Source organism: Elephas maximus, chromosome 3 (genome assembly GCF_024166365.1).
Source record: "Elephas maximus indicus isolate mEleMax1 chromosome 3, mEleMax1 primary haplotype, whole genome shotgun sequence".
Classification (NCBI taxonomy): domain Eukaryota; kingdom Metazoa; phylum Chordata; class Mammalia; order Proboscidea; family Elephantidae; genus Elephas; species Elephas maximus.
The window spans coordinates 38,808,624-38,836,539 of record NC_064821.1 but is presented as its reverse complement, the minus strand read 5'-3'; the positions used below and the strand labels follow the sequence as shown (position 1 = coordinate 38,836,539).

Here is a 27,916-nt window from a genome sequence, read left to right as displayed (position 1 = left end):
ATTTTTGGTGAAAATATACACAGGAGAACACAACAGAGAACCCCTGAGGGAGCAGGAGAGCAGTGGGATGCAGACCCCAAATTCTCATAAGAAGACCAGACTTAGTGGTCTGACTGAAACTCAAGGTCATGGCCCCCAGACCTCCTGTTGGCCCAAGACAGGAACCATTCCCGAAGCCAACTCTTCAGACATAGATTGGACTGACAGTGGGTTGGAGAGGGATGCTGCTGAGGAGTGAGTTTCTTGGATGAGGTGGCCACTTGAGGCTACGTTGGCATCTCCTGCCTGGAGGGAAGATGAAAAGGTAGAGGGGGTGAGAAGCTGGCGAAATGGACATGAAAAGACAGTGGAGGGAGGGAGCGGGCTGTCTCATTAGGGGGAGAGTAATTGGGAGTTTGTAGCAAGGTGTATATAAGTTTTTGTGAGAGAGACTGACTTGTTTGTAAACTTTCACTTAAAGCACAATAAAAATTATTAAAAAAAAAAAGAAAATATACACAGCAAACCCACTCCCCTTCCAGTGTCTAGACATAATGACCAGTGACATGGGCTACATTCTTCACATACTGTCACAGTCTCATTGTTTTTGTTCTGCTTGTTTCACTCCCATTTATTTAAACTCCCAGACATCCAACCTTCTCATCTGTGCTTTAAAATAGCTGTTGACCCTTTGGTCTTATTTTAGTGATTTCTGAACCAGGGGCCCTGTGTTCTCCCTTTCCACTGGGCCTCACAGCCAACACTGCCCTGCCTTGCCCTTCAACAAACTCAACAAGCACTGACCCAGCGCTGCTGCAGGTGAACTCGGTGGGAGGCAGCCCAATGTCCCCCATCCCCAGCATCTGCAATCTCTTCGTCCCACTTTCTGCCCTTCATGGGGGTGTGTGGCAGAGCCTTCGAGGACAGATCAAAACCAAAGCAAACCCATTGCCGTTGAGTCAATTCTGACTCATAGTGACCCTACAGGACAGAGTAGAACTGCGCCATAGGGTTTCCAAGGAGCAACTGGTGGATTCAAACTGCCGACCTCTTGGTTAGCAGCCGAATTCTTAAGCACTGCACCACCAGGGCTCCCTTTGAGGACAAGGCAGCCAAAAATATACAGCCAACCTACTGCCCCAATGTGGTGCAGCCTTGCACCCCTACCTTGCACCCAGAGATAACTCGCACATGTGGCAAACGAGGGTAATTAGTCTTTGGGAAGCAAGCTGCAGGGCCTGGCTTTTACTTGAAGGGGTCTCTGCCCCCTCAGCCCCCACCCTACTCTGATCTTGGGCTCTCTGGTCCACTGGCCCTGAGCTGGAGGAGTCATAGCTGGCACAGACACCTCCAACCCTCTGAGGTCAGGGCTGTGCCATAAGGAGAGGGTGGATGAAGAGGGCCCAGAGGGAGAGAAGGGAGAAGAGGGTGTTGGAGGTGGTGCTTTTTGCCAGGAAGATAAGATCTAGAGGCTGGCCCAAATGGTCGTAGCTGGGGGAATGGAGAGAAGGAGTGGAGGGGTTGAAGGGGCACACAGTGGGCTAGGAGCTAAAGAGAGGATCCTAGAGGATTTAGGAAGGAACCCTGGTGGCACAGTGGTTAAAGTGATTGACTGCTAACCGAAGGTCGGTGGTTTGTAATCAGCTGCGACTCCGAGGGAGAAAGATGTAGCAGTCTGTTTCCATAGAGATTTACGGCCTTGGAAACCCTCTGGGGTTGCTAGGAGCCAGAATCGACTCATTGGCAGTGGGGTGGTTAGAGAATTCAGGATTTACAGTGGCTCAAACATAGCAATGATTGTGAGGATGGCACAGGACCGGGCGGTGTTTCTGTTGTACACAGGGTCGCTATGAGTTGGAACCAACTCGACAGCACCTACCAACAGCAACACCAGAGGATTTAGACTAGTTCCCTGGATGACACAGTTTGTCCTTATCTACTAAGCTAAATGTTGGTGATTCTAACTCACCTTGCAGCATGGCAGAAGAAACCCTGTGGAGCTCAGTTCTACTCTGTAACACATGAGGTCACCATGAGTTAGAACTGACTCAACAGCAACAGGCTTGGCTTAGACCAATTTCCTCTCCTCTAGAGCTCACATCCAGTTGGGGCCCTTCAACCTCTGAAAGAGAAAATGTTAAGAACTTGGCTCCGGATCAAAAACCACACGCCCAGATAGATAGCCAAGAATAACTATAATGATTTGAACAGCAAGTATTCATTGAGCACCTAGGGTCAGCCCTCTTCACATAAGAACTCACTGGATCTTAACAGCAAACCTCAAAAGAAGGTATCTTTTTTATGTCCATTTTAGCAGATGGGGAAACTGAGGCACAGCACAGGAAAGTGACTCCTTCCTGATCACACTGCTGGTAAGAAGTAGGGCTGCAATTCACTCCCTGGCACACATGACTCTGGAGGCCACTGAGGTCCAAGGCTAGGACCTGGGAGCTCCCTTTTGCAAGCATTTGTGAAGGTGCTGTTACAGGTCAGGCTTGATCTAGGTGCTGGGACAGAGCCATGGAGGAAGTGGGCAGTAACCAAATCATGCCATAAACAGATTTAAAGTGGCCACTGTGAACCAAGCCATGAGGTTGTATACATGGCTTGGGGGAAGCATAACCTCCCCTGACATCCCCTGTTCTGTCAGGAGGGGGACCCCTCCAGGAAGAAGAGGTGATTTAGCTTCGGTCTGAAGGTTGGGTTGGATTTAACTAGGCAGGGACAGGGTCTGACCCATAAAAGTCACTCTACAAATGGCAACTTCCATGGGGCCAAGCAAGCTAGTCTGGCCCCTGCTTGGTTCCTCCAGTGACAGAAAGCTCATTCCCTCACTTCCTTCCTCAGCCCAAACAGAAAGTTTTCAGTCATCTTCCCTGGGGTGGTGGCCCGCAAAGACATGCCCAGTCCATTGGAAGAGAGGCCCTAAGGCTTAGGCAGAGGAGGGCTCAGGCTAGGGTGGGGCCAGAGACTCAGGGCAGCCCCTTGTCCATCCATACCCATGGGAGGGTGAAGAGCTGCTGGTTTACCTTGATCTTCTCTGCACTTCCTCCCTGAGTCCTATAATCATCAGCCCATTTTCCAGGTGAGAAAACTGAGGTTGACACTGAGGTAGCCACATCCTCCATGAGGACTTGGTGGGGACAGCTTCAGGTCAGGGCTGCTCAAGGCACATCAAGTCACAGCTCCTTCTGGAGGCCCAAGAGAGCCCAGGGTCACCATGAGACTCCCTCCTCTCTGTCACACTGTTGCTGCCCACACCCACACAAGGAGCAAAGTCTGCCTGGGCCCCTTGCCCAGCTGCCCCCGCAGAATGTTAACACATGGTGCCTGCTCTGTAGCCAACTAGCCCTCCTCAAACCCTGAGTAGATTCCAGGGGTTTCAGCCTAGCTGGCACATTTCCCAGTCATTTTTTTAAATTATTTTTTTGGTAATAAAGAAAAAGTCACTCATTGCACAGAACAGACGGTATTTTCTTTGTTCCCCACAGAGTTTGTGCCTTCTGTGGCATCAGGCCTGAGAGCCAAGCCAAGTTCCTTCCTTGCTCAGATGCTTCCTGAAGATAGAAGCAGCTGGGGAAACCGAGTTTGCGCCTCAGTTTCCCAGCTCGGGTGAACAGTCTCTCCAGTGCTGGGAGAGGCTGGGGCTGCAGTAGGAGCTGAACCTCAAGGAGCGCTCACATCTGGCCACTAAAGATAAAAACAGGTAACAGGGCTCAGGTCACAGGAAAGGGGTGGAGGGATGAGATGTAGGATAAGGTCCCTTTCCCAGCCAGGGATAATGAGAGCAGCTTCTTAGAGGAGGTGGCAGCGGAGCTGAACCAGGTAGGACCAGGCAAATTATGCTGCAGGGAGGGTCTTCTGGGTGGAGACTGCATAGGTGCTGCGGCAGCGCAAAGGGGGTGATCCAGGAGCAAGACGGCGGCGCCCGCCCCCACTGTGCAGAGCTGGCACCCAGAGTTGGCGCCCCCGGGCCTCACCCAATTCGAGCCTGGACACTCCCTGCCGAGCCAGCAGGATGAGCCCCTCGGGCGATAGGGGTGGGGGCGCAGGACCCTGAAGTGCCGGGGTCGGGGGCGACGCGGGGTGTCCCCAAAGTCCGAGGTCTAGAGGTGAGAAAGGGCTCCCCAGTGTCCGAGGTCTCGGGGTGGCAAAATGGGCTGCGAAGTTCTGGACCGGGAACGAGGAGTACACCGCGGTGGTCCCCGAAGTTCTGGACTCTTGGAGTCGGGGATTGAGGTGGCGCGGGAGTGCCTGAAGTTCTGGATCGGGGTCACGAGCTGGTGGAGGTCTCCACAGTTCCAAACTCAAAATAACCGGTTGTCTAGCGGCTCTCTGAAGTTCCAAGGTCGGCGCGTTCCTAAGTTGGGGCGCACACGGGCGCCCTCTCCTGGCGCAAGTGGGGACCCCGTTCGCCCGTAAACATCAGACACGACATCCCCCCCCCCGCCGCCTCCCCACCTCCCTCTCCTGGGTAGGGGCCTCGCCTCTGATGGGATTGGGGATCCCTGGTCACCAGGCAGGGTCAGGCCCCACGGGGATTCCCACGCAGGCCAGCGGCCTCCGAGACCCGTGACTTGGAGTTGAGTAACTTTGCCTAAAAGCTGCAAGTTATGGCAGGAGCTGCTGGGCCTCAATTCAGGGGTCCCCCACGTTCCACCCAGGGGGACCCGCCCCCAGCCTCAGCCAGAGCAGCTGCCCCTCCCCCAGCCCGGGGGCTCAGGTTTCATACCTATGACCAGGACAGCAGATGCCCAGAACAGGTGTGTGTGTTGAGGGACAGCTGGGCTTGGCCCAGTTTTTGCTGGGACACCCCAGTTTGAGATGTGCATGGTCAATCTGGGATTGTAGGGGCTCTCGGGATATATCTCCAGTGACCTGGGTGGTGGGGAGTTCACCATGGGATACCCGGGATGCTGAGAGGAGACTTGCTGTCCTCCCCGGGCCCCTCAGGCTCCACTGCATCTGACTTCCCCTAGAGAGGGGATCCTGCCCCACATGATGTGGGGGTTCCCTAACACAGGGATGTTGTTACTGTTAGTTGCCTTTGCGTCGATTCTGACTCAGGCGACTCCCTGGGCACAGAGTAGAACCGTTCTTCATACAGTTTTCAAGGCTCTGACCTTTTGGAAGTAGATAGCCAGGCCTTATTTCTGAGGCACCTCTGGATAGGTTCGAACTGCCAACCTTTCAGTTAGCAGTCCAGCTCTTAACCCTTTGAATCAGCAGCTCCTGCCCTTCTCTGGCCACCTGTTGGAGACTGCCCAGCCCAGCTTGACCAATGTCCACACCCAGGTGAGCACCCACCCCCCCCCAATCTTCTGCCTTGCCCCAGTGTAGCGTGGCCCTTGATGAATGCCCTTTTCCTCCCAGGGAGCAGTGCACCTTCAGCACGCGAATTCACGTACTCCAGATTGCCCCAGCCTCCAAGGGGAACTGGATCTGTGCAGGCAAGCATGCCCTCACTGTCTCCTACGATGCCACGCACAACGTCTGCCACGTCACCAGCTTCGGGGGCACTAGCGTGTGGTGGGGCCTGGTGATGAGGAAGCCAGGGGTCCCTGCTGTGTGCCCCTGACCAAGGGTGGCCTGCACCTGCCTGGGACACAGCCTTGCCCTCCTGAGATAGCTCAGAGCAAGGCCTCCAAACCCTCTTCCAAAGTGAGCAGCATCTGACCCAGGTAGGCCTGTGGGGTGGGGCTAGAGGACAGGATGGGCCTAGGGCTTCCCCTGGGTGAACTGGGGACTTGGGGCAGTTCCGAATGGGCGCATGAATTGGGACCAGCCTGAACGCCTTCCGGGTCTCTGGGTAGCACAGATGGTTTGCACCTGATGAGCCCTGGTGGCTCAGTGGTTAAATGCTTGGCTGTTAACTGAAATGTCAGCAGTGCAAACCCACCAGCAGCAATTTGGGAGAAAGACCTAGTGATCTCCTCCCATAAAGATTCCAGCCTAGCAAACTTCATGGGGCAGTTCTACTGTGTCCTTTAGGATCACTATGAGTCAGAATCAACTGACAGCACACAACGACAACACTAATTGGAAGGTTGGTAGTTTGAACCCACTCCGTGGTGCCTTGGAAGAAAGGCCTGGCAATCTGCTTCTGTAAAGATTTGTTGTTGTTAGGTGCCATCGAGTCGGTTCCGACTCATAGCAACCGTACAACAGAATGAAACACTACCCGGTCCTGCACCATTCTCACCATCGTTGTTATGTTTGAGCCCATCTTTGCAGCCATTGGGTCAGTCCATCTCGTTGAAGGTCTCCCTCTTATTCTCTGACTCTTTACCAAGCATATGATGTTCTTCTCCAGGGACTGGTCCAGCCTTATAACGTTTCAAAGTATGTGAGAAGAAGTGCTTCCAAGGAGCACTCTGGCTGTATTTCTTCCAAAACAGACTTGTTGGTTCTTCTGGCAGTCCATGGTATATTCAATATTCTTTGCCAACACCATAATTCAAAGTGTCAATTCTTCTGTCTTCCTTATTCGTTGTCCAGCTTTTGCATGTATATGAGACGATTGAAAATATCATGGCTTGGGTCAGTCGCACCTTCGTCCTTAAAGTGATGTCTTTACTTTTTAACACTCTGAAGAGGTCTTTTGCGGCAGATTTGTCCAATGCAATACGTTGTTCCATTTCCTGACGGCTGCTTCCATGGGCGTTGATTGTGGATCCAAGTAAAATGAAATCGTTGACGTCAATCGTTTCTCCATTTATCAGGATGTAGCTTATTGGTCCAGTTGTGAGGTTTTTTTTTTTTTATGTTAGAGTATAATCCACACTGAAGGCTACGGGCTTTCATCTTCTTCAGTAAGTGTTTCAGGTCCTCTTCATTTTCAGCAAGCAAGGTGGGTCATTTGCATATTGCAGATTTTTAACCCACCACAGCGGACACGACATTCTTCTTCATATAGTCCAGCTTCTCAGACTATTTGCTCAGCATACAGATTGAATAAAACAGGTATGGTAAAAGAATGCAACCCACACCTTTTTTTAATTTTAAACCATGCAGTATCCCTTTGCTTTGTTCAAACGACTGTCTCTTGGTCTAAGTACAGGTTCCTCATGAGCACAATTAAGTCTTCTGGAATTCCCATCCTTCGTAATGTTATCCATAATTTGTTGTGATCCACACAGTAGAATGCCTTTGCTTGTCAGTAAAACACAGGTAAACATCTTTCTGGTATTCTCTGCTTTCAGCCAAGGTCCATCTGACATCAGCAATGATATCCCTGGTTCCACGTCCTCTTCTGAATCCAGCTTGAATTTCTGGCAGTTCTCTGTTGATGTACTGCTGCAGCCGTTTTTGAATGATCTTCAGCAAAATTTGGCTTGCATGTGATATTAATGATATTGTTCAACAATTTCTGCATTCTGTTGGATCACCTTTCTTTGGAATGGGCACAAATATGGACCTCTTCCATCACTTGGCCAGGTAGCTGTCTTCCAAATTTGTTGACATAGATGAGTGACCACCTTCAGCACTGCATCCCTTTGTTGAAACATCTCAATCAGTATTTCGTCAATTCTTGAAGCCTTGTGTTTTGCTGATGCCTTCAGTGCAGCTTGGACTTCTTTCTTCAGTACCATTGGTTCTTGATCATATGCCACCTCCTGAAATGGTTGAACATCGACCAATTCTTTTTGGTACAGTGATTCTGTGTATTCCTTCCATCTCTTTTGATGCTTCCTGCATCGTTCGATATTTTGCCCATAGAATCCCTCAAAATTGCGACTCAAGGCCTGAATTTTTTCTTCAGCTTGAGAAGGGCCAAGCATATTCTTCCCTTTTGGTTTTCTAACTCCAGTTCTCTGCACATTTCATTACAGTATTTTACTTTGTTTTCTTGAGCTGCCCTTTGAAATCTTCTCTTCAGCTCTTTTACTTCATCATTTCTTCCATTTGCTTTAGCTACTCTGTGTTCAAGAGCAAGTTTCAGAGTCTTTTTTAACATTCATTTTGATCTTTTCCTGGACTGCCAGAAGAATGAACAAATCTGTCTTGGAAGTACAGTCGGAATCCTCCTTAGAAGCAAGGATGGCCAGACTTCGTCTCACATACTTTGGACATGGTATCAAGAGGGATCAGTCCCTGGAGAACATCATGCTTGATAAAATAGAGCTCAGCGAAAAAGAGGAAGACCCTCAACAAGACGGATTGACACCCTGGCTGCAACAATAGGCTCAAGAATAACAACAATTGTGAGGATGGCACAGGACCTGGCAGTGTTTCGTTCTATTGTACATAGGGTGGTTATGAGTCAGAAGCAACCAGACTGCACCTGACAACTAACAATAACATATCTCAAAAGAGAATGACTCAAGGTATACCCTAACTCTGCTTCATTAACATAACAAACACAACCTAGTCACAGGTGGGATTATAACCACAGGCAGAGTTTAGGATTTAAAACACATATTTTGGGTGGACACAATTCAATCCATTATATTTAACTATTTGGACTCCAAAAATACATGTCCTTGCCACAAGTAAAACACATTCACCCCACCACATCATCCCAAAAGTCTTAAAATCTACCCTAATTCCAAAATCTCGTATTCTGAATCATCTAAATATAGATGAGACTACAGGCATATTCCATCCTGGGGCAAAATTCCTCTCGATCTGTGAACCTGTGAAATCCGGAATACAAGTTACCTGTTTCCAAAGTACAATGATGGAACAAGCACAAGGTAGACATTTCCATTGCAAATGGGAGAAACTGGGGGGAAAGAAGGGGTAACAGTTACCAAGCAAGTCCCAAACTCAGCAGAACAAATTATATTATCTCTCAAGGCTTGAAAGTAATCCTGTCTTCTCTGAGATCATCTAGGCAATGGCCCTATCCTCCAGACTCTGGGTGTTAGCCACACCCTCTGGATTCTGGGTGGAGGCCCCTTGGCCCTGAGTTTCAGCTCCACCTTCCAGGCCCACTGGGATGGCGACTGGGCTCCCTTGGCTTTAGGAATCATCTCCATTCTCCTAGGCTTTCTACGTGTCAGCCCCATCCCTTCGGCCCTGGCAGGCCCCATTCTTCTGCCTCTTGGGCATGGCAGGCCCACCCCCTGAGATTTGGGCAGCCCCAACCCCCTGGCACACCTTAACAGCAGCCATACACTCAGGAACCAACTTGGTAAATATCCAACTCTTTGAAATCTATGAGGCTGTGACCTCACCCTTGAAACCAAGAAGGCCCTGCATCCCATGCTCCTTGCAACAGTTCTGCTGATTTTCTAGCTGCTCCATAGATGGTCCTTTTCTTTTCTTGGAAGACAAAAGATGTAGCTCCTTTGGCCTGTTTGATGCCTGTAGAATTCCAAGAGGCAGACAGCATTCCTTCCTTTCATTCTTTCTCTGTCCCCTTCAGACTAAGGTGAAAGTTTTTCCGCTGTGGTAGTGGGTTCGATCCATCAGTCACAGGCGTGATCACTTTAACAAAAGATTGTGTTGCCACATCCTTGGTGAAAATTCTAGGACAAATGTCCTTAGTTTGTACCACAGAATTTTCCAAATCTTTAAGTTTTGTTTCCATTTTGCGCAGTTTATTTTTAAGTCCATCTCTTTCCTTTCACATTTTACTATAAGTGGCAAGGAGAAACCATGTGACTCCTTTGAGATCTTGCTTAGAAATCTCATCAGCCAGATATCCAGGCTCATCACTTACAAGTTCTACCTTCCACCAAACATTTGAACATAATTCAGACAAGTTCTTTGCCTTGGCATAAAAAGCATCACCCTTCATCCACTGTCCAATCAGATGGTCAGCATTTTCTTTTAAAGCCTCACCAGAAGCACATTTAACATCCACATTTCAATGTTGCTGGCGCCATATGTATTCTCTAAGACGTTAGAGACTTTCTGTACAGCTCTTGTCAATTCCTTCTGAGCCCTTACCAGAATTGCCTTTGATGTTCATAATTCTACCAACAGCCTCTTCAAGCAATCTAGGCTGTTACTATTAGGCACCTTAAAACTCTTCCAGCCTCTACCCATTACCCAATTCCAAAACTGCTTCCACATTTTAGGTATCTGTTAGAGCAGCACCCCACTCTTCCAGTACCAAATTCTTTCTCAGTTATCTAGTGCTGTTATACAGAAATACCAGAAACCGGTGGCTTTAACAAACAGACATTTATTTTCTCATAGCTTAGGAGGCCAGAAGTCTGAATTCAGGGCACCAGCTCTAGGAGAATGCTTTCTTTCTCTGTCAGCTCAGAGGAAGTTCCTTGTTCCTTTGAGCTTCTTCTCCTGGGCCATCTTCATGTGCCTTGGCATCTCTCTTCCCCATTACTGCTTCTCTGACTTGCTTGTTTAATCTTTTCTATATCTCAAAACAGAAGGACCCTAATCTTGCCTCATTAAGATAATAAACACAACCTAATCCTCACTGACATAACCTAATCCTGCTTTATTAACATGAGAAGCACAACCCATTCACAAATGGGATTATAGCCCCAGGCAGAGGTCAGGATTTACAACACATATTTTGGGGGGATATGATTCAATCCATGACTTATGGTAATGGGGCTGCTCCAGGACAGAAGTTTCCACTGTGACCTCATTTCAGGTTCTCCACCCATGAAGCTCTGTCTTGTGTTCCCCACCCCCTTCTCCAGGCAGCCCAGAGCCCAGACGGACCCCAGGCTCCCCCTCTGGTTCCCCTAGGCTCATTCCTGGGTTCCCTGGGCTGGGGTTGTCCATGACCGGCTCTGTCTAGCCCACCTGGGGCCTCCTAACTTGGGCCAGAGTCTTAGCTCCAGACCTTCAACATGGATCAAGGAACAATGAAGGAATGCACTTTGTACGAAGTCTCAAGTCCTGACAACCAGCCCTCCACCGTTCATGGGGCCTGACTCCAGGTGGGACAGACAGGAAGACCCAGGCCGAGTGCCAGCTCTGGGGGTAACAGGAGTGACCCCTAGCAAGGCCTTCCTCTCTGGGGCCTCCTTTTCCTCAGTGGAGACATTGGATGAGGCGTGAGTATGAAGTCCAGCCGGCAAGAATCCAAAATGTACCGTGAATGGAAAAAGCTGGTTTATATGGTACTTACATAGTTGTTTTAGTATATTATAGTGTACTATATCACACAAATGTATAAATGCATGATCACAGACATTCTGGAAAACTCCACACCCACCTATTATAAGGGTTCCTTTGGGAAGTGGGTGGGCGCTGACGGTGAAATCTTCACTGTTTGTGGGGTTTGGCCTGGGACGAATCTCCCAACATCACTGATGTTCACTGGACTGATCTCCTGTCCATCGATATCAGCCAACTTCACAATGGAAGAACTGAGGCCCAGGACAGTCTGACTCTAGAGCCCAAGCTCTATCCACCAGATTTTCTGGCCAGTTTTGTCTGGTTTCTAAGCTCTCCTTACACATGCTCACACAGGCACACACCTGTATGCACATACGGTCACACGTGCACACAGCTACACATGTACACCCATGCACACAGGCACACATCTGCAATGCACTTACATCCATATGCATGCACCCTTGTACACACACATACACACTCACGTGTACAGATACACATGCACACACATGCATACCCACATGGACACAATGCAGACAAAACCCACACATGTGCAAACACACACACACAGGCATGCCCACATAGTACCTACATTTCACACGTGTACACACATAGATACCCACACACACTTTAGTTTTCCCACTGAGCCGTTGCTCATGGTCCTGGGAACTCTGACAGACTCCCCAGGAATCCATGCTCTGCAGGGGATCTGGCATCAGCCCCTTCCTACCCGCCCCAAGAGGGGGCGCTCACGAGCTGAGCTTTGCTGGGTTTTTCTGGGGAGATTGGACATGGAAGTCCTGCCTCCCTGGTCTTGGTGTTCCTAGTCCAGGAGTGAGAGGTGAGCTTTCAGCTTCAAGATTCCGGCTTCCACATCCTGAGAATTCTGCTGGGAGGCAGGCAGCTCAGCCCAAAGCAGAACTCGAGGGTCAGACAGGCTGGGTTTGAGTCCTCAGCCCTAACATGTCCTTGGTGTGCTATGCGACCTGGCCAAGTGATCCACCTCCCTGAGCCTCAGTTGCCTCATTTGCAACATAGGAAAACCATAGTTTCCACCGCAAGGAGTCCGGGCATTAGTGCCCAGCATGTTGTACAGCTCCCAGGCATCAACTGCATGATTCCATCATACTGGCGTCCTGGGGGCCTGCCCCAGCCTGAGTGGAGGTACCCTCTTCTTTCTGGCTTCTAATTGAGCTAAAATTCACATAACATAGACTTACCCATTAAAAAAAAATTTTTTTTGTTAAAAATTTTTATTTAAAAAAAAAAAGCAAGGCCTGCTTGTAGGAAAAAAAAAAAACTCATTGCCATCAAGTTGATTCTGACTCATAGGGATCCTAACAGGACAGAGTGGAACTGCCCCATAGAATTTCCAAGCAGCACCTGGTGGATTCAAACTGCCGACCTTTTGGTTAGCAGCTGTAGCACTTAACCACTATGCCTGGAATATTATCTAGTGCATATCATTGCCTCATGCTGAAATATGAACAGGAAATTAAGGTTAACCAGGTGTTATGGATTGAATTACTGAAGTCCTCACCCCTGTAACTGTAAATGTGACATTGTTTAGAAATAGGGTCTTTCCTTCAATATGTTATCAGTTCAGTTAAACGAGATCATACAAGAATAGGGTGAGTCCTAATCCTAATCTCTTCTGAGTGGTGTCTTATGAAAGGGGAAAACAGACATGAAAACAGACACACACACGGGAAGACAGATGCCATGTGACAATGGAGTCAGACACATCTACAAGCAGCAACAGAACGCCAAGGACTGCTGGCAGCCACCCGAAGCTAGGAGAGAGGCAGTGAACAGTTCTTCTCTCAAAGTCCTCAGAAAGAATCGACATGGCCGATATCCTGATTTGGACTCCTAGTCCTCAGAACTATGGGACAATAAATTTCTGGTCTTTAAAGCCAAAATAACAACAATAATACATGTGTGATAAAATATACATAACAAAACGTTTGCCCTTTTGACCATTTTTTATTGTTATAAAAATATATATAACAAAACACTGTCCAAGTCAACATTTTTCAGGTGTACAATTTAGTGATACCAATGACATTATCATGTTTCAATCACGTTTGTGTGTACAGTTCAGTACACTGATTACATTCACCACCTTGTGCAACCATCACCACTGTCCGTTTCCGGATATTTTCATCATCCTTCACAGAAGCTCAGTGCTCATTAAGCAATAGCGCTTCCTTTCCCCCTCCCAAACTTAACCGTTTTAAAAGTGCTTAACTCAGTGGTTTGTATTCTATTCACAGGGTTGTGCAACCATCGCCACTGTCTAGTTCTAGAATATTTGCATCACCCCAAAAAGAATCTTCATACTCATTAGCCATCACTCATCATCTCCCTTCCCCCAAGCCCTGTTGTTGTTATTAGGTGCCATCCAGTCAATTTTGATCCATAGCGACCCCATGAGACAGGGTAGAACTCCCCCACAGGGTTTTTGAGGCTGTAATCTTTATGGGAGCAGGTTGCCATGACTTTCTCCTGTGGAGCCCTGGGTGAGTTTGAACCACCAAACTTTCAGTTAGCAGCCAAGCACTTAACCATTGTGCCACCAAGGCTTCTTTCCCAAGCCTTGACTCATTGCCGACAAGTCAATTCCCACTCATAACAACTCTATGAGTATTCCCAAGCCCTAGGCAACCACTAATCTACTTTGTTTCTTTGGATTTCCCTGCTCTGGGTATTTCATTTGAATGGAATTATATACTACATGGTCTTTTGTGTCTGCCTTCTTTTACTGCGTATGATGTTTTCAAGGTTCAACCACATTGGCAACAGGTATCAGAGCTCCTTTTATTTTTATGGCTGAATAATATTCTGTTGGGTGGATGGAACACATTGTGTTTATCCATTCATTTACTGACGGACATTTGGGTTGTTCCTATTTTGGGACTATTGTGAATAATGCTGCTATAAACATTGATATGTTTCTGTGTGGATGTATGTTTTCCTTTCTCTTGAGTACATACCTACGAGTGGAATCACTGGGTCATATGGTAATTCGTGAGCAATCGACACGCTATTTTCCACAGCGGCTGCACCACACTCAGTCTTTGTACAGCCTGATCGAGGATGGTGTCTTAAAAAGCCTGGGTACCCTCTACCCCGTGGGGCAAACCCACTGATACCAGAACCCCGGGGGATAAATGTTTGATGTCCACAGATGTGTCCAGCACCCTCATGTCCCCAGCAAAATCCTGGGGACATAGCAAATAGAGGGAAGGTTGGAATAAGTTAAGGTGCCTTCAGCTGTGAAATAATGCAGAGCTTTGAAAAAATGAGTTCCATGCTGGAGGATAACAGCCGGCTTTAGAGGACAGTGTGTGATGTTATTTTTGTAACAATTCTGTAAAAAGTAGACAAAAAAGCAAAAACCATGTACGGGGATAAGTGCGTTGGGCTGAGTTGGAGCACAAAGAGGTGTCTTGGGGGAGGCAGATGGGATGGGGTAGGCCTTCCCCACCTCCCCCCATGCCATGTGCCCCACTGTCCCCCCCACCTGACCTCGCCTCAGGCATTTTGAATGGAAAATTCACTGAAGAATGGTGAAAGGAAGTGAAACTGGGGAAGCACATGCTGGCGGTAATTGTCCCCTTTGTTTGGAGGCAGCTGTGAGCTTGGGAGAACAAGCAGCAGATTTGATCAAAAGATTTTCTCCTGTGTAAAATGGGTGAGGAGGCCTGGCTTCCTCTGGCGCTGTGTGTCTTCACTGGCTGCCAGGAAAGTCTCCCTCTGACATCTCCCAGGCAGTCTGTCTTTGCCTTCACCCATGTAATGGTCCCTTCATTCATTCACCACTAGGAGCACCTTAACCCTGGTAAAACCCCCTGTCTGTTATAGATTGAATTTGTCCCCCTAAAAATATGTGTTGAAATTCTAAACCCTGTACTTGCAGTCGTAAGCCCATTTGGGAATAGGTTTTTTTGTTACGTTAATGAAGTCATATCGATGTAGGGTATATCTTAAGCCTACTCACTTTCCAGATATAAAAGGAGTAGATTTGGCACAGGAGCAAGCACAGAGGGGAAGATAGATGCTGCGTGGACATCGCCAAGGAATCGAGGAACGCCAGGACTACAGAAACTAAAAGAGATCTTCCACGAGAAACAACAGAGAGCGAGCCTTCCCCTAGAGCTGGTGCCCTGAATTTGAATTTCTAGCTTCCTGAACTGTGAGAATAAAAAATTTCTATTCTTTAAAACTACCCATTTGTGGAATTTCTGTTACAGCAGCACTAGGAGGCTAAGACCCCGTTTCGACATCTAAAACCACAAATGACAAGCTGAGGGCAGTGACTTAAAGGAAACCTCCGAGGTACAAAGAAAGGGCGTCCAACTTGGGGCTGGTCTACTGGAAGGTGTCATTTCACCAGAGATCTGAAGGATGAATGAGAGCACATGCAAAGCCCCTGAGGTGGAAACAAGCTTGGATGTCAGAGGAGCAGGGAGGAGGCTGGTGTGGCTGGAGAGAAGGAGATGAGGAAAGGAGACAGGGTGGGGGGCTGTAGGGTGGGACCACACAAGGGCTCCTGGGATGGGAGAGGAATGTGAGTTTCATCTTGAGGCAATGGGGAGCCATGGGAGGCTTCAGAGCACAGCAGGGACATGACCTGATTTATATAGTGTGTGTGTATTTAAGTATAACACAAAACTTACCGTTCTGAAGTGAACAGCTCAGTGGTATTTAGTACATTGCCAGAGTTGTGCAACCACCACCTCTATCTAGTTTCAGAACATTCTCATCACCCTAAATGGAAACTCCACCCCCATTGGCAGTTGCTCCCCATTCCCTTTCCCTCAGCCTCTGACAACCATGAATCTGTTTTCTGTCTCTATAGATTTGCCTGTTCTGGACATTTCATGTAAGTGGAGTCATACAATATATGGTCTTTGTATCAGGCTCCTCCAATTTGTACTTTTTAAAGAGCAGACTGGAAGGGCAGGAGGGGAGGCCAACACTCCGCTCTTGAAGGGCTGCCTGAGGGGCTGGAGCAACCTTTGCCTGGAGCTCACTGGAGGCTCAGAAGTGTCTGAAATCAATGCTCCATGAAGACCTGGGTAGGGAAGTCCAGAAGCAAGAAGAGGAGGGGTGGAGGCCAGGCAAGGACATGTGTCAGACAGTCCAGGGGAGGGCAACTTTGGCTTTGGCCTCCGGGGAGACATGGAGACGCTTCGTGCTTAAGGGCGAGGGAGTTGGGGTATTTGTACTCCACACCACAGTCATTGGTCCGGGCTGCCCCTGGGTGACTTTCTCGGAAAACCACTTGCTCACTGTATGAGTCTCTTGTGTCTGCAGCAACAAAGAACCATAAACTGGGTAGCTTAAAACAATGGAAGTTTATTCTCTCACAGCTCTGGAGGCCAGAAGTCTGAATTCAGAATGTCAGCAGGGCCACACTCCTTCCTTGACTCTTCCAGCATCTGGTGGTTTCCAGGTGTTTCCTGGGCTTGTGGCTGCATCACTCCGATCTCCGCTCCATCTTCGCGAGGTCTTTTCCTCTGTGGCTGTGTCTTCTTTTTTTATAAGGTCTCCCATCATTGGATTTAGGGCTCACTCGAAATCCGGGTTGACAGCATCTGAAGATCCTTAACTGATCTGCAAAGGCCCTCTTTCCAAATAAAGTCACATCCTGAGGTTCTGGGCAGACATGAATTTTGAGGGGACACAGTTCAATCCCGTACATTCACAAATCCTTGGCGGAGGCTCTGCCCCAGGGGCCCGGTCTCAGGAAACGTGGGAGGCCAAGGTTAAAGTCACCACTGCCCTGAAGTCAGTCAGAGCCGCGGTCCCGTATGCTGGTGGCTATTTGGCAAAACGGCCTAGGTGTTCTCACTAGGAAGGCGATTCCATCGATGTTCCCACCCTCCCGGGGCTGCGTCACAAAGCCTGGATCTCAGAGTCATTGTCTGAAACATGCTGTTTGTTCTCAGAGTCCACCCCAGCCCCGTCACTTGAAAGGAACATGGAGCCAATCATGGCCCTGACCTTCCCGGAAATGGTCCCTGGAGCCTATGACAGTTTCCCCGAAGGTCCATCCTTAGAGATGTCTACTAACTCTGTCCTCTGGCCTTCAACACCCTGGATAGATGGTTGCAGTGGCAGGGATGGCCAGGGTCAACCCTGTCTTTCAGAAAGCCTTCCTGTATCCACGTAAGCAACCTATAGAAGCAAAGAATAAACTTGGGCATCCTTAGATTCTATTGGATGATTATTTAACATCGAGATGGCATGAGGCAGTCAGCACACATACATTCATATCATCTTTGACAGCCACAAGTCATCATACAGATGAGGAAACTGAGACCCAGAGAGGCTGGCTACCAACCCTCATCACACTGCTAGTAAGGACTGTCTCAGAACTCTTTTGGCTGTATAAAGCCAAAAAGGGAATTCATCAGTTAATGGAACCAAAACTGATGGCTTCAGGCTCAGCTGGATCAAGGTGATCCTATAAACTCACCAGGGCACCATCTATCTCCAGTTCTTGGCTCTGCTGTCCTTCTGTCAGCTTCATTCCCAGGTAGGCAAGATGACGCCCAGCAGCCCTGGGCTGACCCTGTGAGCTTAAACCCAAAAACCAATCCCATGGCCATTGAGTTGATCCAACTCATAGTGCCCCACGTGTTACAGTGTAAAACTGAGCTCCACAGGGTTTTCTTGGCTAAAATGCTTGCAACGGCAGATCACCAGGCCTTTCTTCTGCAGCACCACTGGATGGGTTACAATGGCCAACCTTTAGGTTAGTAGTTGAGCACAAACTGTTTGTGCCACCCTGTGAGTTTAATCAACACAAAAAGAGCTCCGTTGCCCTACACCTTGGGCAGAAGCACCAAGATTGCATCTTACTGGCCAATCTCAGTGGTCAGGGGCCACAATGCACTGACCAGCAGGGCCTGGGTGACATTGTTGAAAGGGGAGCTAACCACATCAGACGCTGTTCACAGGAGAAGCAGGAACAGCTCCCATGAGTTTGCAGAGTGAGGACTGGGACCCAGGCCTTCACCACTGACCTATACCATCTCAGCTGCTTTATCAGGCACACTCACCCCTCAGACGCTCCAACATCACCACCCATCAGCCCTGGGGAGGACCCCCAGGCCCCACTCCTTGTCCTAGTCCCTTCTCAGAGCCTCAGTTTCCTCATCTGTAAAACGAGTCATCAGGAGCATCTTGCACTCAATGACAGGTCAAAGGTCACACCGGTTTACAGAAAATGAGGTCCAGGTGATGAGCATAAGGAGCGGACTTTTACTGAGTGAGGACAGGGTGCAGGTTGGGAGAGTTTTAGGTCCAGATGCAACCGGAAAGTGCAGCGAGAATGGGGCAAATGAGAGCAGCTGGGGTACAGGGAGGTGGCTGTGGTCCAGCACTGCCAGGCCACCGCTGACGGCCGCATTTATCTTCCGTGCAAGGCCCAGTTCTAGTGTCCTCACAGCTCCTCCCATCCCCCTCCTCTGCCCCAGTTTCTTGTTTACCCATCTGTGGCCACAATTTATTTTCGGATGAGAAGGTCTGTCCTCCTTGCTGTCTGTGGCCACCCGCCAAAGCCACTCGCCTTCCACGCCAAGAGAAGGGAGGCCAGGAAGAATACAACCCATCACCAAGAAGGCGAGATTCTGGGAGGCTCTTGATCCGGTTTGGCTGTCTTTTCTCCTCATGTCTAATAATGGGGAGGGGCCAGTGGTGGTCCAGTGGTAGAAGTCTTGCCTCCCATGCAGGAGTCCTGGGTTCGATTCCTGGCCAGTGCACCTCATCCGCAGCCAACACCTGTCGGTCCAATGAGCCTTCTGTGTTGCTAGGATGCTGAACAGGTTTCAGCAGAGCTTCTAGACTAAGACAGACTAGGAAGAAAGGCCTGCCAATTGACTTCTGAAAATCAGCCAGTGGAAACCCTATGGATCACAATGGTCTGATCTGAAACCGATCATGGGACTGGCACAAGACCAGGCAGACTTTCGTCCCCCTCTACATAAGGTTGCCACGAGTTGGGCCAACCTTGCTAACAATAACGAGATGTTGCTGAGCAGGGTGTACCTGGGGTAACTGCCCCACTACAGGATTTTACACCACTGCTTTTCCCTAATACACAAATGTGGGGCAATTTCCTGACAAAGAATCAAAGAAGCAGAAAACAAAACAAACATGAAAAACCACAACCTCTCCCACATCACTTGGCTCAGAGATAATCTCTGCTGGCGTTTTCATGCGCTGCCTTCCAGCATTGTTTTGCTTGCATTCACCTTCGTTACCTAAGGAAAATATATTTACTGAGGGAAAAGCAACCAACAACATAAACCGAAAGAAAATGTAAACAGATATAAGCCATTATTACACACAAAAAAACAGTTGCTGTCGAGTCGACCCAGGTTACCATGACCCCATGTGTGCCAGAGTGGAACTGTGCTCCATAAGGTTTTCTTTTTTATTTCTTTTTTAATTTTATTTATTTTGTTGTTGTTGTTGAGAATATACACAGCAAGACATACACCAATTCAATAGTTTCTATGTACAATTCAGTGGCATTGATTACATTCTCAACCTTTTTTTCTGAGTTGTTTCTACCTCATTAATGTCAACTCACTACTCCCTGAGGTTCCTATCTAATCTTTTGAGCCGCTGTTGTCTATTTGATCCCAAATAGATAGTTCTTAAAAGAACACAGTGCTAAGGTAGACAATTTTTACTGTCACTGACAGTGTTGTATTTCAGGATAGAATTTGAAATGTTCTTTTTGACAGTGAATGCAATGCCATTCCTCTTTGGTTTGTCATTCCTGGCACAGTACACCACTATTATTTAAATTTACACACCAACAACTAAGGCCAAAGATGAAGAAATAGGAGTTTTTTTTTTTTTTTTTTACCAACTTTTGCAGTCTGAAATTGATAAAACATGCAATCAAGGTGCATTGATAATTACTGGTGATTGGAATGCAAAAGTTGGAAATAAAGAAGGATTGGTAGTTGGAAAATATGGCCTTGGTGACAGAAACGATGCAGGAGATTGCATGACAGAATTTTGCAAGATCAATGATTTCTTCACCAACATAGTGACTATACAAAGGGACCTCACCAGATGGAATACACAGGAATCAAATTGACTACATCTGTGGAAAGAAACAATGAAAAAGCTCAATATCATCAGTCAGAACAAGGCCAGGGGTCAGCTGAGGAACAGACCATCAACTATATGCAAGTTGAAGTTGAAGCTGAAGAAAATTAAAACAAGTCCACAATAGCCAAAGTATGAGCTTGAGTATATTCCACCTGAATTTAGAGACCATCTCAAGAATAGATTTGACTCATTAAACACTAATGACTGAAGACCAGATGAGTTGTGGAATGACATCAGGAACATCACACATGAAGAAAGCAAGAGATCATTAAAAAGATAGGAAAGAAAAGACCAAAATGGATATCAGAAGAGCCTCCAAAACTTGCTCTTGAATGTAGAGTAGCTAAAGCAAAAGGAAGAAATGATGAAGTAAAAGAGCTGAACAGAAGATTTCAAAGGGCAGCTCAAGAAGACAAAGTATTATCATGAAATGTGCCAAGACCTGGAGGTAGAAAACCAAAAGGGAAGAACACACTTGGCATTTCTCAAGCTGAAAGAACTGAAGAAAAAATTCAAGCCTCGAGTTGCAATATTGAAGGATTCTGTGGGCAAAATATTGAACGACACAGGAAGCATCAAAAGAAGATGGAAGGAATACACAGAGTAACTGTACCAAAAAGAATTGGTGGATGTTCAGCCATTTCAGGAGGTAGTTTACTAATGAAGATCAAAGACCACAGCCTTCAGTATGGATTGCACCTCAACATAAAGAAAACAAAAAGCCTCACAACTGGACCGATGAGCAACATCATGATAAACAGAGAAAAGACTAACGTTGTCGAGGATTTCATTTTACTTGGATCCACAATCAACAGTCATGGAAGCAGCAGTCAAGAAACCAAAAGATGCGTTGCATTGGGTAAATCTGCTGCAAAGGACCTCTTTAAAGTGTTGAAGAGCAAAGATGTCACCTTGAAGACTAAGGGGCGCCTGAACCCAGCCATGGTATTTTCAATCGCATCATATGCTTGTGAAAGCTGGACAATGAATAAGGAAGACTGAAGAAGAATTGACGCCTTGAATTGTGGTGTTGGAAGAATATTGAATATACCATGGACTGCCAAAAGAATGAACAAATCTGTCTTGGAAGAAGTACAACCAGAATGCTCCTTAGAAGCAAGGATGGCGAGACTGTGTCTTACATACTTTGGACGTGTTGTCAGGAGGGATCAGTCCCTGGACAAGGACATCATGCTTGGCAGAGTACAGGGTGAGCGGAAAAGAGGAAGACCCACAATGAGGTGGACTGACACAGTGGCTGCAACAATGAGCTCAAGCATAACAATGATTGTAAGTATGGCTGAGGACCGGGCAGGGTTTCGTTCTGTTGTGCACAGGGTCTCAATGAGTCGGGACCGACTCAACGGCACCTAACAACAACAACACAACAACAGCATATAATCAGGAACCGGTGGTACAGTAGGAAGAATTCCAAGGTGCACTGAAGGCATTGGTGAAAAACAAGGCTCCAGGAATTGAAGTGATAGCAATTGAGATGCTTCAACAAACGGAGGCAGCACTGGAAGTGCTTACTTGTCTATGCCAAGAAGTTTGGAAGGCAGCTACCCAGTCAACTGACTGGAAGAGATCCATATTTGTGCCCATCCCAAAGAAAAGTGATCCAACAGAATGAGGAAATTATCAAACAATATCATTAATATCACACACAAGTAAAATTTTGCTGAAGACCATTCAAAAGCAGTTGCAGTAGTACATTGACAGGGAATTGCTAAAAATTCAGGCCAAATTCAGAAGTCGATGTGGAACCAGGGATATCATTGCTGATGTCAGATGGACCTTGGCTGAAAGCAGAGAATACCAGAAAGATGTTGATCTGTGTTTTATTGACTATGCAAAGGTATTTGACTGTGTGGATCATAACAAATTATGGATAATATTGCAGAGAATGGGGATTCCAGAACACTTAATTGTGCTCATGCGGAACTTGTACATAGATCAAAAGGCAGTCATTCGGACAGAACAAGGGGATACTGGGTGATTTAAAGTCAGGAAAGGTGTGAGGGTTGTATGCTTTCACCATACACATTCAATCTGTATGCTGAGAAGTTGGACTATATGAAGAAGAATGTGGCATTGGAATTGATGAAGATCAAAGCCCACAGTCTTCAGTATGGATTATACCTTAACATAAACAAAACAAAAATCCTTACAACTAGACCAATAAGCAATATCATGATAAATGGAGAAAAGATTGAAGTGTCAAGGATTTCATTTTACTTGGATCCACAACCAACACCCTTGGAACCAGCAGTCAAGAAATCAAACAACACCTTGCATTGGGCAAATCTGCTGCAAAAAACCTCTTTAAAGTGTTAAAAAGCAAAGACGTCACTTTGGGGACTAAAGGGCAACTTATTTTACTCAGCATAATGTCTTCAAGCTCCATCCATGTTGTAGAATGTATCAAGACTTCATTTCCCTTCTGCCTGGGTAGTACTCCATTGTATACATATACCCCATTTTGTCTACCCATTCAGCTGTTGATGGGTATTTATGTTGTTTCCACCTTTTGGCTATGGTGAAGAGTGCTGCAATGAATATTGGTGTACAAGTCTCTGCTTTCAAATCTTTTGGGTACATATTAGGAGTGAAATTGCTGGGTCATATAGTAGTTCTATTTTCAGTTTCTTGAGGAAATGCCACACTACTTTCCACAATGGCTATACCATTTTGCATTCCCACCAGCAACGCACAAGGGTTCCAATTTCCCCCACATCCTTGCTTGCCAACATTTGTTATTTTCTGGATTTTTTTTTTTAAACCTTGTTGTTGTTAGGTGCCATTGAGTTGATTCCAACTCTCAGTGATCCTATGTACAACAGAACAAAACGCTACCCAGTCCTGCACCATCGTCATGATCATTGTTATGCTTGAGTCCATTGTTGCAGCCATTATGACAATCCGTCTTGTTGAGGGTCTTCCTCTTTTTTGCTGACCCTCTACCAAGCATGATGTCCTTCTCCTGGGACTGATCCCTCCTGATAACATGTCCAAAGTATGTGAGACATAGTTTTTAATCTTAGCCATCCTAAGCCAAAAGCAAAATCCATTGCAAAGGAGTCAATTCTGACTCATAGTGACCCTATAGGACAAAGTAGAACTGCCCAATGGAGATTTCAAGGGTGTAATCTTTACAGAATCAGACCGCCACATCTTTCACCCGAAGAGTGGCTGGTGGGTTTGAACTGCTGACATTTCGGTTAGCACCTGAGAGCTTAATCCCTGTGCCATCAGGGCTTCTTTAGCCAACCTAAAAACCAAAAAAAAAAAAAAACAAAACCCAAACTCGTTGCCATTGAATTGATTCTGACTTATAGTGACCCTATAGGACAGAGTAGAACTTCCCCATAGAGTTTCCAAGGAGCGCCTGGTAGATTCGAACGGCTAACCTTTTGGCTGGCAGCCACAGCTCTTAACCACCATGCCACTAGGGTTTCCTTAGCCATCCTAGTGGGAGTGAAATTATATATCATTGTGCTTTTGATTTGCATCTTTCTGATGGTTACTGACATTGAGCATCTTTTCATGTGTTTAGTGGCCATTTGAATGTCCTTTTTGGTGAAATGTCTATTCAAGTCCTTTTAATGATTGGGCTATTTGTCTTTTTGATTTTAAGTCATCAAAGTTTTATATATACTTTGGCTATTAGATTCTTATCGGATATATGGTTTCCAAAGATATTCTCCCAGTCAGTAACTTGTTTTTCACATTTTTGGTAAAGCGTTTGGATAAACATAAATTTTTAATTTTCATGAAGTCCCATTTAGTTGTCTTTTGCTGTTTGTGCTTTTGTTATATTAGCACATCCATTGTTAAAAGCTAGGCGCAACAGCATTTCCCTTGCATTTTCTTCTAAGAATTTTATGGTTTTAGTTTGCATACTTAGGTCCTTAAACCATTTTGAATTTATTTTTGTGTATAGTGTAAGGCATGGATCCTGTTTCAGTCTTCTGCATGTGGAAACCCAATTTTCCCAACACCTTTTATGAAAGAGACTCTTCTTTTCCCATGGAATGGACTTAGCACCTTTGTCAAAATCAGCTGACCATAGATGTGTGGGTTTATTTCTGGACTCTCCAGTTCTACCCGATTGGTCTGTGTGTCTACAGTTATACCAGCACCAGGCTGTTTTGATTACTGTAGCTGTATAATATGTTTGAAACTCAGGAAGTATGAGTCCTCCTACTTTGTTCTTCTCTTTCAACATTGCTTTGGTTATTCAGGGCCTCTTGCCTTCCATATAAAGTTGAAGACCAATTTACCAAGAACACAGTGTGAGAAAGTCCTTGGCCCAAGGTGGAATTTTTGTGTATATGGTGTGAGGTAGGGAATCAAGGTTTTTTTTTTTTTTCCCCCACGGTGATATTCAATTACTCCAGAAGGATTTATTGAATATCCTATCCTTGCCTGAGTTCATTCAGCTAACCAGGGATGGAGCAGGGATTAAAAAGCAGCTCCATCAAGCTCCAGCCCTGCCCACTCTCCAGTCCCCTGTGGGCCTGTCCCAATAACCAGCAAGCACACTCAGCCCTGTCAACACTACAGAGTATTTTTAAAGTCACGAGCATTTGCCAAAGGAAGCAGGGTGGGGAGGCCCAGGTCAGCTCTAACTCGCTTCCTTCCTGTGGGGATGGAGAAGTGTCTCCTCTGCCTCCTGCCCTCCCCAACACTGCCATTCCTACTTTTTTCCTTTTCCTGCCTCCTTCCCAGGGGGAAGCCGGACATCTAGACCACAGATACGTGTTCCCCATGCAAGAGTTCCAGTGCCCTCATCCAGTGGAGGACATTCCAGGGAGAACTGCCTACCCCTGGTCCCACGTGGTCACCATCCTACCTGTCCCCAGGGCATGGCCAGGCTCCCAGGCCACCCTCAAACCTATCCAGTGTCCCCCAAGTCCCCCAAATCAGCCCCTATCATCACTGTTGAATATGAGATGTCCAGTCCCTTAACTCACAGCAGCCACAGAGAACATTGCAGATCTTAAAATCATACCAAGCCGCTCCCTAGCACAAAACTCATCTGAAGCTCCATCATGCTAGAATAGAACCACCCTCCTCCCCACAGCCTGTTGGGCTGTCTCCTGTCCTCTTCTCCCTCCAATCCCCCTCACTCTACTCCAGCCACACCCAACTCCTGGCTGTTCCTCAAACCTGCCAGCTCATTCCTGCCAGAGGGGCTTTGCATGGCTATGCCTTCTGCCTGAAGCACCCTTCCTTCTCACCCCTATGTGCATGGCTCTTGCTCCTCTTTAGGATTTCAGCCCCACATCACGGTGTTAGGGAGGCCACCCCCAGCCTTGTGGCAGAAGGCCCACCCCTCCAGCCCATTTTTACTTGCTGTTTGATTTCCTCCACCTGCTTATCTTCACATAGCCTCCCTTCTTTATGTATTTGCCTTTTCTGCTTATTGTACCTCCAGCACCCAGCCCAGGGCCTGGGACATGGCAGGCCTCAACATGTCTTTGTTGAATGAATGAATGAATGAACTGAAGGGGTTAAAACCCTAGAAGTGATTAGAACATGCTCCCAGGCCCAGCCACAGGGTGGGCTGTTCACACCATCCCCAACTCTCCCAGGGCCACTGGGGCATTACCAGAAGTGGGGTGGGAGCATGAGCCCAGGCCCTGGATTCTGGCAGATTTATCCCACTGATCACCTGTTGTGGTGGCCTGGGGAAAACAACCCCTACTCTGAGCCCCAGTTTTCTTCCCTGGAAAACAGGCAACATAATTGCAACCTCTGGGGCCAGAGCACAGCCCAGGCACACCAGCCACCACCATCACCAGAAGTCAGGGATCCAGAGGCCTGGGGCCCACAGTCGGAGCCTAGTCAATGCTCTATGGGGCCACAGTTAAACTCCACGTCCCCTTCCTTCCCTCCCTCCCTCCCTCTCCTCCTTTCCCTCCTTCCTTCCTTTGGGCATCAACAGGAACTCAGCCCACCCCCCAGCCCATGGACAACGCCCACAGCCTCAGCTACAACCGCTCACTGGGCCTGCCCAACTGGACGCTTGAAGTCAGCGTGCGACCACCTGCTGCTGCGCATAGCTCCTTCTACACGTGCCCCGCTGGCCATGCGCCACACAGAGCCCTCAAGCTCTCCAGGCCGCAGCACACCAAGTGCTCTTCCCCAGCCCAGCCCACCCAGATGGCCCTGCCCATGGCCCCCACCCGCCCCTCATAGCAGCCTTGCTCCTCCAGTGGGGACCTCGACACTCACCCTACCCGGCGGAAGGGTCTTTCCACCCACAGCTCTACTCCCTGTCCTGCACTTCCCTGCTTCGCCCCATAGAGGCCGCTCTGCCTCCCCTCTTCCTACCCGCCCCCCTCCCCCCCTCCCCCGCGTACGACTCCCCAACGCCCCTTTCACGACCAGACCCCTCGGCCCATCTTCCTGGACACACGCGCGCCCCGGCCCCACCCACAGCCCCCGCCCACATAGGGGAGACTCCGCCCAGCCCCGCCTTATGGGTGATTTGATCCGCCCACAGCTCCGCCCTGTACAAATCCACATCCCTCCACCCCCACCCACCCAAACCGATTGTCTACAGATGCACACCTTCGAACCAAACCACGGGGTGACCCCTCCCATGGCCCTGCCCCAGCCCAGCCTCCTGGGAGGGTCGCTCCGGCCCGGTCCTGTTTGGCTCCTTATCGCACCCACGACCCAGATTTCTCAGCCCAACCTCTATGGTCGCTCACTTGTCCCCCCTGAACACAGGTGGGCCACCTTGCCCTGAACATTCATTCCTCTTGGGAAGGTCGCCCCGTCCTACCTGGTGAGATCTGTTTCCAGTCCACTCCATGCTGGTGGCTGCTGTGTGCCTTGGGCTACTTCAGACCTTCTCTCTGCTTCACCTTTCCCCTCTGTGCAGTGATGGGAGAGGAGCCTCACCCCCAAACCTACCTCTGCAGGCCCTTGCTGTGTGACCCAGACTGGTACTTCACCCCACTGAGCCTCTGTGCAATGGGGGCAGGTCAAGTCCCCTCCTCAAAACCTGACCCCTCACATCCTAGTTGTGGGACTGCTGGCAAGCTTCTTAACCGCTCTGTGCCTCAGTTCCCCCACCCTGGAGCGGGGATTCCAATAGCCTGGCTTTATGCCTCCTGTTGGAAGGACAAACTTTGAGGATGCAGGTTGGGTGCTCAGCACAGCTGGGCTCAATAAGTGTTGTGTGTTGTAGCTGAGTTTGCCCATAGATGGGCGGGGTGGAAACACAGTGATGGGAAGAGGCAGGCCCAGGGCAGAGCCAGCAGGCTGGGGGTTGGGGTCGGCCCTGAGCCTCAGTTTCCTCTTCTGTAAAATGGCCCTGTCGAGTCTTGGTGGAACCCAAGGAGAGCCCTGTGTTTGGGCACTGTGTCAGAATGTACTAGGTGCTTCTGAAATAGAGATTTTCCTCCTGTGGTCTCAGTAGCTGCTCAGTCATCACTCTGGGAACATTTTCTGCTGGCCACTTTGGGCAGGGACTGAGCAGAGGCCAGGCCCAGGGTGTTCCAGGTCCCAGGAATGGTGTAGCAAAGGCATGGTGGCTGGATTGCCCTTGGCCCTTGGAGGACAGATTGCTGAGCCTGGAGGGTGTGTTGGTGGATGAGCCTGGAGGTGTGGAACTGAAGAATGTGTGGGCAGAGGAGCCTGGCCAGAGCCAGTGAGGCAGGCGGGCACAGGGGTGCCCGCTGGCAGCTCCTCTTCACATTGTCTTGGTAAATCCTCACCCCTACCCAAGAGGCTGGTG

At 48.1% G+C, this 27,916-nt stretch overlaps 2 long non-coding RNA genes across 4 annotated transcripts; one reads left to right on the top strand and one right to left on the bottom strand.

Annotated features, from left to right (window-relative positions):
• Window positions 1–4: 4 nt before the first annotated feature.
• LOC126072406 (uncharacterized) lies at window positions 5–27,325 on the bottom strand. Its single transcript, XR_007516502.1, has 3 exons — window positions 26,960–27,325; window positions 1,949–2,101; window positions 5–285 (listed from the first exon to the last, which is right to left on the bottom strand). It is a non-coding gene; the product is annotated as an uncharacterized LOC126072406 (long non-coding RNA).
• Window positions 2,994–15,218, top strand: LOC126072407 (uncharacterized). 3 transcript variants are annotated; one of them, XR_007516504.1, is made up of 5 exons: window positions 2,994–3,064; window positions 3,471–3,685; window positions 5,206–5,274; window positions 5,353–5,660; window positions 15,033–15,218. It is a non-coding gene; the product is annotated as an uncharacterized LOC126072407 (long non-coding RNA). The 3 variants fall into 3 exon arrangements; XR_007516505.1 differs by lacking the exon at window positions 15,033–15,218 and having other exon boundaries at window positions 5,209–5,274; window positions 5,353–7,806; XR_007516503.1 differs by lacking the exon at window positions 15,033–15,218 and having other exon boundaries at window positions 5,353–7,806.
• Window positions 27,326–27,916: the final 591 nt, after the last annotated feature.